The sequence below is a fragment of the Silene latifolia genome, chromosome Y (assembly GCF_048544455.1).
Source record: "Silene latifolia isolate original U9 population chromosome Y, ASM4854445v1, whole genome shotgun sequence".
In the NCBI taxonomy this organism is placed as follows: Eukaryota; Viridiplantae; Streptophyta; class Magnoliopsida; order Caryophyllales; family Caryophyllaceae; genus Silene; species Silene latifolia.
The window spans coordinates 11,846,769-11,856,838 of NC_133538.1; the positions used below are offsets into that span (position 1 = coordinate 11,846,769).

Consider the following 10,070-nt stretch of genomic DNA (forward strand, 5'->3'; position numbering starts at 1 on the left):
GGAGGAGGAGGGCTCGTCAATCTCGCCTCTTTGTTGTTGAATAATATACTCGGTCTCCTCGGAGAGTGGAAGAAGGTAGTTTGGTCGGTGAACACTCAATCGGCAAATCTTTGAAGGCAAGGTGAAGGATCTAGCTTCATTGGTTAACCACCGATATTTGGTGTCAAGAGGATCATGGTTGACCCACTTAAACTTGTGAATCATGGTGTCCATGTCAATGATATGACCTCCTTTAACCGCCACATAAGTGTTGTCTTTGTTGAAATTTGGGTTAAAGTGCTTGGCCAAATGGGTAACTAGTCTTCCATTTACAATGAAAGCGGTGCCCTCTTTACCACAATCGACATTAAGCCATCGTTCAACCAAAAGTCTTAGAGCATTATATGGCTTAGTATATTCTCTTCCTATGTTCAAGGCCGACTCAAGAAGAAGACAATCCAGCTTGGTAAGATGATTAGTGCCATTTCTTGCTATCAAAGTATTCCCAATGACCTTATGCCACACTCTAATACCCGGATGGTGGACTAATAGAGCACGACAATCATGAAAGCGCACAAATTTCTTTCCGGAAATTGCCTCCCAAAGAGGAGCGGGGTCATACTTGTCGGGGATCTTTGTATATTTCGGGGTATCAATAAGGCCTAAAATCTTACTCAATTCGCCATAAGTGATGCGTCTATCAACATTTGCAAGACGAAACTCGATGTGGGTTCTAGTCTCCACCCTTGTGACTTTCAAGGAACTCAAAAATTCCAAGGTGAGGGAGGGGTATGTCAATTATTTCATGGTAAACAATTTACCCAATCCCATAGCCTCAAAGAAGGTTTTGGTTTGTTCAAGAACACCCAACTTTGACAAAGCATATTCACAAATAAATTTTGTAGGCATAATGGTCTTCTTAGCAAAGAGAATAAATTTATCCCTATGAGTGTCGGAAGTTAAAATTAACTCCGGATAATTGGATAATTGCTCAATGACCGGAGTTGTTGATGTTGTAGCTTCCATAGGGGAACCTTGTTGAACCTCCAACCTTGCCTCATGGACTACCAACACCTTTAACAATTGTTTTGCTTGAAGAGTTTGTTGCCTTTTTGAAAGTGTTTTCTTTAGGGGTGCCTTGTTACCTCCTTTAGTTCTTGCCATTCTTGATTATACCAAAGAAAGATTGAAATCTTCAATTTTTAGTTATGCCCAAATCGATTTAAGATGAAAGAATGTTGCTTTGTATCTTAAAAATCGACTCAAAAGTTGAAAATTTTGGTGTTTGAATCAATAGTTGTTCTAAAAGGAGTGATTAATTTTTGTTGTGAGGAAGTTTGGATTTGATTTTGTTGAATTTGGTTGAGAAAATTTGGTTTTGTTGATGTAGAGGATGAGGGTTTTTGGGTTTTGGGTAGTGTTTGAATGTAGAAGAAATGAAAATGAATGAGGGAAAAGGGTTTAAGAGACCCGTTATATTTGAAATAGCAGCAGGGGACGAGCGGACCAAGGACTGGGACGCTCGGATTCTTCGCGTTTTGTCTCAGGAAAGGACGCCACAGGACGAGCGTCTTTCAGGCAAAGAAAGACGGCGGATTCTTCAAATTGAGACGAGCGTCTTCCTGGACGGACGCTCGGATTCTGTTACAGGGAGATACCTTAAAAATCAAAAGCAGAAAGACGAGCGTCTTCTCTGTAAGACGAGCGTCCTGAATCAGACGAGCGGACTCTCAATTGAGACGCTCAGATTCTGTGACAGACCATTTTTTTGAATTTCGCAGCACTGCCAGCCGTGCGGATTGTATCTTGGACGCTCGGATTCCTTGACGACGAGCGGATTCCCTTTTGGCCGCTCGGATTCCTCCTCGTCCACACGGATTCAGGTCCATCCATGGGTGCTGCATAACCCGTAACATTTTCATTCTTCAATTCTCGTGTTCTTCATTGTAGGGGCACTACAAAGACATGAATAGCCTAGGCAATTGCTATCCTCACACTAAGTCAAAGCACTACACATTAATGAAATCATAAGTCCCTCCCTCACTTCTCTCAAAATGATGAATATCTTGATCAAGGCACAAAAATATAAGTCCAAAAATGACAAAAATGCAATGTAAAAATTGAAATGCAAGTTAGGGAGTTAGAATATTTACAAATGGTGGTTTAGGGAGGACTCCACCAAACTCTCATCCAATGTGAGATGTCAAGGGGGCATGTTCAAGATGTTGTTGATGTTACTCAACACCTTGAAGAAGTAGTCAAAAGCTTGTTCATTGTCATGATAAAGGTCCTCAATAGATCTTTGCACTTGTTGTTCTCCGTGATGGTCTTGGTTCATAGCATTACCAATGTAGGGATTGAATATCCCTTCGAACTCATCATCCCAAAGACCGCAAACTTCGTCTACTTGATCATTAAAAATTTCTTGAGTTGATAGAGACAACTCTCCTTATTTCTTGTTTTGGCCAATGAGGCCATCCTCTTCACTTGTCATGGGTGAGCTTTTCAAGCTCTCTTTGTTGCTATTCCCTTGCTCTTTTGATGGAGCATTATCAACTTTCTTTTTCCATTGGAATTCTGACTTCTTCTTATCATCCTTCTGGCTATAGTGATCAACCATAAAGCATGGTTCATGCAAACGGGGAACTCTCATGGTCTTGTCAAGATTGAAAGTTATGGTCTCGTCTCCCACTTCTAGAGTAAGCTCTCCGTGCTTCACATCTATCACTGCACCTGCGGTGTGCAAGAAAGGTCTACCTAGGATGAGCGGAATATTGGAGTCTTCTTCCATGTCAACAATGACAAAGTCCACCGGGATGAAGAATTTGCCGATTCTCACGGGAACATCTTCCCATATCCCTAACGGTGTCTTCGTCGATCTATCGGCCATTTGGAGTGTGATGTTGGTACATTTAAGCTCTCCCATCCCTAGCCTTTTACTAACCGAATATGGCATAACACTCACGCTTGCTCCTAGGTCACACAAAGCCTTGTTTATCATGGTGTCGCCAATGGTACACGGTATTCAGAAGCTTCCCGGGTCTTTAAGTTTCGGAGGTGAACTCCCTTGAAGGATTGCACTACTCACCTTAGTGAAGGCGATAGTTTCAAGCTTCCGAATCGACTTCTTTTTCGTAAGGATGTCCTTCATGTACTTTGCATAGGCTGACATGTGATTGATTAATTCCGTAAAAGGAATCGAGACTTCCAAATTCTTCACGATTTCCATGAATTTTCCAAGTTGGTCATCAAACTTAGGCTTAGCTTGACGACTTGGGAATTGAAGTCTAATCACAATGGGCTCCATCTCCTTGGCCTTTTCTTGACTTTTCCTTGAAACTTCTTCTTTCGTTGGTTCATCTTCCTTAGAGTTTTGCACAACTTCTTCTTTGTCACTAGCTTCCACAACTTCATCCTCAACTTTCTTCTTTGGTCCTTCATATCTCGTATCACTCCTCAAGTGAATGGCACTAACCGTTTCATGTCTTGGGGGATTACCTTGAGGTGGTAATTGCCCCTTTTATCTTTGAGAGTTTGAAGATACTAGGTGGGTCAATTGAGTTTCCAACATTTTTGTGTGGGCTAGGATGTTGTTGATGGTGATGTCCTTTGCTTGGCTATCTTTTTGCATTTTAGTGAAAAATTCTTGTTGATTCTTTTGCATTTGGAGGACCGCTTTTTGAACATCAAAACCTTGGTCATTTTGTTGATTGTATGAAGTTTGATTTTGGTAACCTTGGTTTTGGTTGAAAAAGGGTCTTTGATTTTGGTTTCTCATGGGAGGTGGGGTGTATGTTTGTTGAGGGTTTTGAACATTTTGGCTTTTGTATGAGAGATTTGGGTGGAATTTGGTGTTTTCATTGTAACAGTTGGAATAAGGGGTACCACTCTTGTATGCTTGAAAAGCATTCACTTATTCATTTGTTCCTCTACATTCACTTTGGTCATGTCCCAAAGTTCCACAATTCTCACATATCCCACTTGGGATTGATGAAGATGCTACCATGGCATTAACATGATGCTTTGGTGATATTGAGGCTTCTTCAAGTTTAGCCATAGCCTTCTCAAACTTTAAGTTGTTGGTATCAATATGAGCACTAAGTTGAGCACCCAATTGATTAATAGAGTCCACTTCATGCTTTCCTCCTCTAGTAGCCTTGCGAGGTCTACTATATTGTGAATGATGGACCGTCATTTCCTCAATCTTTTTCCAAGTTTCATTATCGCCAACTTCGGTGAACATACCATTTGATCCCATGTTGAGAATGTTTCTTGAGTCTTCATAAAGACCATTCCAAAATTGTTGTACCAAGAACCACTCACTAAGTCCATGATGAGGACATGAGCAACAAATTCCTTTGAACCGCTCCCAAGCTTCATACAAAGATTCTTCATCCCTTTGCTTAAAACCCGTAATTTGAGCTCTTAGCATGTTAGTCTTTTCCGGAGGGTAGAATTTTTTGTAGAAAGCTAGAGCCAACGTCTTCCAAGAGTCAATTCCAAGAGTAGTCTTATCAAGGCTTTTCAACCATTGTTTTGCGGTGGCGATTAGAGAAAAAGGAAATAAGACCCATCGAATTTGGTCTTGAGTCACACCGGTTTGTGAAATTGCATCACAATAGTCACAAAAAGTTTCCATGTGAGAGTGAGGGTCTTCACTAGGCATCCCCCCAAATCGGCTTCTTTCGACTAATTGGATAAATGCGGATTTAGCAATGAAATTTCCGGTTAAGTGTTGTGGTGTGGGAGACCATTGGGTAGGTTCTCCTCGGTTGGTACGGAATGTGATGAAAATGTAGGCATTGTGGGTTGATTTTGTGATTGATTTGGTGTTGGGTTCTCCCCACCTTCTCTTGCAAAAGGGTTGATGAACTCAATAGTATTTGGTTGATTACAAGAATAAGAAGAGATTAGAGTGATATAAACTACACTAAAGATTGATAAGAAGAACATGATTAATCTAATTAGACTAATGGGGTATTTATAGTGGGGATTAGGTACACAAATTAGGGTTTACTAAGGGCTTAAATGACGATTAAGTCCTTGAGGAATCTGTAACACCCCCATACTCCAAGTGCCTTACCAGGACCACCCAGGTATAAGGATGTTACCATCTCGGTTACCCGAGGCAATGATAATCAAATAAACAATAATGAAACAACGTTTAAATAGAAATACTTTAGTGAAAGGTTACAATCCAAAAACCAAACCAAAATACGTATACATGTTCTCAAACCAACTCGTCTCTTGATCTAATCAAATGTTTATGAAAACTACTAAGCTACAGCGGAAGACTTCTATCATCAGATGGTGGCACATCCCAGCTATCCCAGTACTCAACTCATACCTGCTCAATATCTGCTCACCATCCCCGAATGGATCACCGCAGGTTTTAAAACAATAAACCAGGGTCAGTACTATTCACACAATTTATATAACCAATAATACAGTAATCAAGACAGCTCAAGCAGTCACACACAATCACCCACTCCAATCAATCTCCGTCACCGACTGTCCACTGGACCAGCCATGCCAGTGGGGGACCGCAGCTGTACCCACAAATCCCCGCTCATCATACCGACCGATAACCCTGTTCCATTAATGTGCACATCCCCTTTCGTGGCGGGTTCCACGAAGGGCGAAACTAGGGCGTGAAGCCACTCCCGCAAGTGACTCTACTCAGCCGAGAACGCATCTCGAGAACCAGAGACAAACAATCAGCAATCACAATACAACATCAATAACCGTCTGAATCAATCAACAATCACTAACTACAACACAATCACCACACATTATGTAATTAATACGAGTAGGAAATCGTGCACGAAAGCACAACAATCGGGACGATCTCACAAAATGATATCAAAACGCTTCCTCTACGAATCCTCCTCCTAATATACAAACACATAATCACTACCAATCATACAAACAACAAAACCCCAAATCCCCAAATTAGGGTTTAACCAACTTTAAAGAAACATCATAAAAATGGTATATAGGTCTTACCCTCGACGCAAGGATCACAACGGTATAAAGAAAGGTGAAATCCGACCTTCCAAGCTCCGGGATTTGCCAACAATGCGATTAAAGCGAATGACGTAGTTTGATTTCTCTTCTCACAGTGATTAGGTTTTAAAAAGTGTTTTAAGAACAATGACGGAAGTATTATATACTCTAATCGCATTATTAACAAAACCCGATAAATCATCCCCCGTAAACCGGCTACTCGATCGAGTAGCTAAGGTACTCGATCGAGTGCCCCCTTACTCGATCGAGTATCCACGTTACTCGATCGAGTACCCAACAGGTCAGAAACTATTTTAATCTGCAACTCGCCCTTACTCGACAGAGTAAGGCCTACTCGATAGAGTACCCAGAGACTCATAAATACGTAGTATTACAGTCTTCCCTCCTTAAAAAGAACTTTGTCCCCGAAGTTCAAACCACAACAAAACAAAGACACACCCTACGCACTCCCGACTCAACAACCAAAACAAAACTCAACATAAAACATGTTACTAACCCAAACTCAACCCGACCATACGTCCCCGTAAAAGAAACAAGGTTACGTCCCCGTAACCATACATAGCTGATCAAAAAGGAAAGGGTAACGCTCTCTCATGGCATCCTCTGCCTCCCATGTAGCTTCCTCAGTCTCGTGGTTAGACCAAAGGATCTTAAGCAAAACTGTCTCACCACTCCTAGTATTCCTAACCTTCCGGTCAAGAATCTTCTTAGGTACCTCAAGATATGATAAGGACTCATCTAGCTCTAAGCTCTCTGCCTCTAACACATGTGACGGGTCACTCACATACTTCTGCAGCTGCGATACATGAAACACATTATGCACTCTCTCTAACGCAGCCGGTAAAGCCAGACGATATGCAACCTCCCCAACTCGCTCCAAGATCTCATAAGGCCCAATGAACTTCTGACTCAGCTTGCCTTTTCTTCCCAAATCTCATAACCCCACGCATAGGAGACACTTTCAGAAGAACCTTATCCCCAACCTGAAACTCTATATCCCGGCGATGTAGATCTGCATAACTCTTTTGCCTATCCTGAGCTGCTCTCATCCGTCCCCTGATCATCTTACTTTGTTCAACCATCTCATGTACCATCTCTGGTCCTAGAACCATTTGCCTCGACTCAGCTGTCCCAACAAATCGGACTCCTGCATCTCCTCCCATATAAAGCCTCAAACGGTGCCATGCCAATACTAGCGTGGTAGCTGTTGTTGTAAGAAAACTCTATCAAATCCAACCTCTGTTCCCAGCTACCACCAAAGTCCATCACGCAAGCTCGTAACATATCCTCAAGAGTTTTTATTGTTCTCTCAGTCTGACCATCTGTCGCAGGATGAAAAGCTGTACTCATCTTCAAAGTTGTTCCCAAAGATTCCTGCAACTCTTTCCAAAACCTTGAGATAAATCTCGCATCTCTGTCAGACACTATGTCCTTAGGGACTCCATGTAACTTAAGCACATTCTTCCGATAAGCCATAGCTAATTGTGCTTTAGTCCATATATCTTTCATTGGTACAAAGTGAGCTAACTTGGTCAGTCGATCCACTATTACCCATGTCATGTTGTTACCCTGTTGACTCTTTGACAAACCCACGATGAAATCCATAGAAATGGATTCCCACTTCCACTCAGGTACCTCTAAAGACTGAATCTTACCTTGTGGTCGTCGCTGCTCCCCTTTAACTCTCTGGCATGTCAAACAACGAGCCACAAACTCAGCTGTTTCTTTCTTCATCCCAGGCCACCAAAACGTGTTCTTCAAATCCTTGTATAGCTTGTCACCACCTGAATATACTGAATACGGTGTACAATGTGCCTCTGTCATGATTGTCTTTTTCAGCTCCTCATAATTAGGGACACACCACCTACCGTCGAACCTCAAACTACCATCTGTATGAATAGAGAATCGAGACACTGTCCCTTTCTCTACTCCAGCTTTCCACTCAACCATCTAAGGATCCATAGCCTGTTTACCTCGAATATCATCATAAAGATCAGGCTGCACTGTCAAATCTCCCATAGCATCCCCTCTCTGCATCATATGTATCCCAAACTTCCCCACCTCATCTCTCAACCTCATCAAAATAGAGTTGTACACAAGGAATGTACACTCTTCCTACTCAAAGCATCTGCAACAACTTTGGCTTTCCCTTAATGGTAGATAATATCCATGTCATAATCGCCAATCAGCTCCATCCACCTCCTCTGTCTCATGTTCAACTCCTTTTGAGTGAAGATGTACTTGAGACTCTTGTGATCCGAAAATACCTTAAAGGTCGCCCCATAAAGGTAATGTCTCCATATCTTGAGAGCAAAGACCACTGCACCCAACTCTATATCATGTGTAAGGTAGTTCTTCTCATATGGCTTCAATTGCCTAGAAGCATAGGCAATCACCTTACCGTTCTGCATCAACACATATCCCAACCCATTCTTTGAGGCATCTGTATAAACCTCAAAGTTCTCGATCCCTTCAGGCAATGCTAAGATAGGAGCTGTGGTCAAACGCTCCTTTAATGTTTGGAACACCTTTTCACAACTCTCATCCCAACGAAACTTGTTCTCTTTCCTCATCAAAGCTGTCATAGGTCTAGCTATCTTGGAGAAATCTTTCACGAACCGTCTGTAGTATCCAGCTAAAACCAAGAAACTCCTAATCTCAGCAACATTCTTTGGTGCTTCCCACTTTGTCACTGCCTCAATCTTTGCCGGATCCACAGCTACCCCCTCCTTAGAGATCACATGCCCCGGAAAAGCAACTTTCTCTAACCAAACTCACACTTGGACAAACAGCATATAACTCATGCTCCCTCAAGGTCTGCAACACAATCCTCAGATGCTCCTCATGCTCCTCCTTAGTCTTAGAGTAGACTAAGATGTCATCGATAAACACCACCAAAACTTGTCTAAAGACTGTCTGAAGATTCTGTTCATCAAGTCCATAAACACAGCCGGTGCATTAGATAACCCAAACGGCATCACCACGTACTCATAATGACCATACCTCGACGTGAAAGCTGTCTTTGGTATGTCCATCTCTCTAATCTTCACCTGATGGTATCCCGACCTCAATTCAATCTTAGAAAAGACCGATGCACCACTCAACTGATCAAACAAGTCATCTATCCTTGGCAAAGGATACTTGTTCTTCAATGTCACTCGGTTCAGCTCCCTGTAATCTATGCACAACCTCAAACTCCCATCTTTCTTCTTCACGAAAAGAACTGGTGCTCCCCACGGCGATACACTAGGTCTAATGTATCCCTTCTCTATCAGATCATCTAACTGTTTCCTGAGCTCCTCCATCTCTTTAGGACCCATCCGGTACGGTGCCTTAGAGGTTGGCCCCGTCCCTGGTTTCAACTCAACGGTTAAATCTATCTCCCTCTTCGGTGGCAACCCTGGAATCTCCTCTGGAAAAACATCTGCAAACTCTCCCATCACTGGTATCTGATCAACTGTCGGACTCTCTATCCGATCATCTCTCACATGGCACAAGATCAAAGGGCACCCCTTCCTCAGATAAGACATCAAGGTGACAGCTGCAATCAACTTAACTTTGGGTTTGACTAGAAACCCACGATAAGACACACTAACACCCTTGGGCCCTCTCAAATACACTTTCTTTTGATGACAGTCTATCTTGGCTTTATACTTTCCCAACCAATCCATCCCAACTATCATCTCAAAACCGTCAAAATGAAACTCTAGCAAGTCTACAGGTTGATCCACTTGCCCAACTATCATAGATACATCTCTAAACAACCTCCCACATGATACAGACTCATCCGAAGGTATAAAAACTTTCTCACTTACAGACTCATATACCCTCAAACCCAACCGTTTAACATGACTCGAAGATACAAACGACCGAGACGCCCCCGAATCAAACAAAACAAAGGTATGAATACCGTTAACAAGAAAAGTACCAGTGATAACATGTGCATCCTCCTCACCGCTTTCTTGTCCATCATGAACAACTTTCCACGGTCTTCTCGTCCACCTCCTGGACAAGATCTTGGTGATGTGGTCGGCTTAGCACCCGACCCCTGATTGTTGTTATTG

The 10,070-nt window shown here is 42.4% G+C and overlaps 1 non-coding gene across 1 annotated transcript; it reads left to right on the plus strand.

Moving 5' to 3' along the window:
- Window positions 1-4,304: 4,304 nt before the first annotated feature.
- Window positions 4,305-4,411, plus strand: LOC141636289 (small nucleolar RNA R71). The gene has a single exon (XR_012540910.1). It is a non-coding gene; the product is annotated as a small nucleolar RNA R71 (small nucleolar RNA).
- Window positions 4,412-10,070: the final 5,659 nt, after the last annotated feature.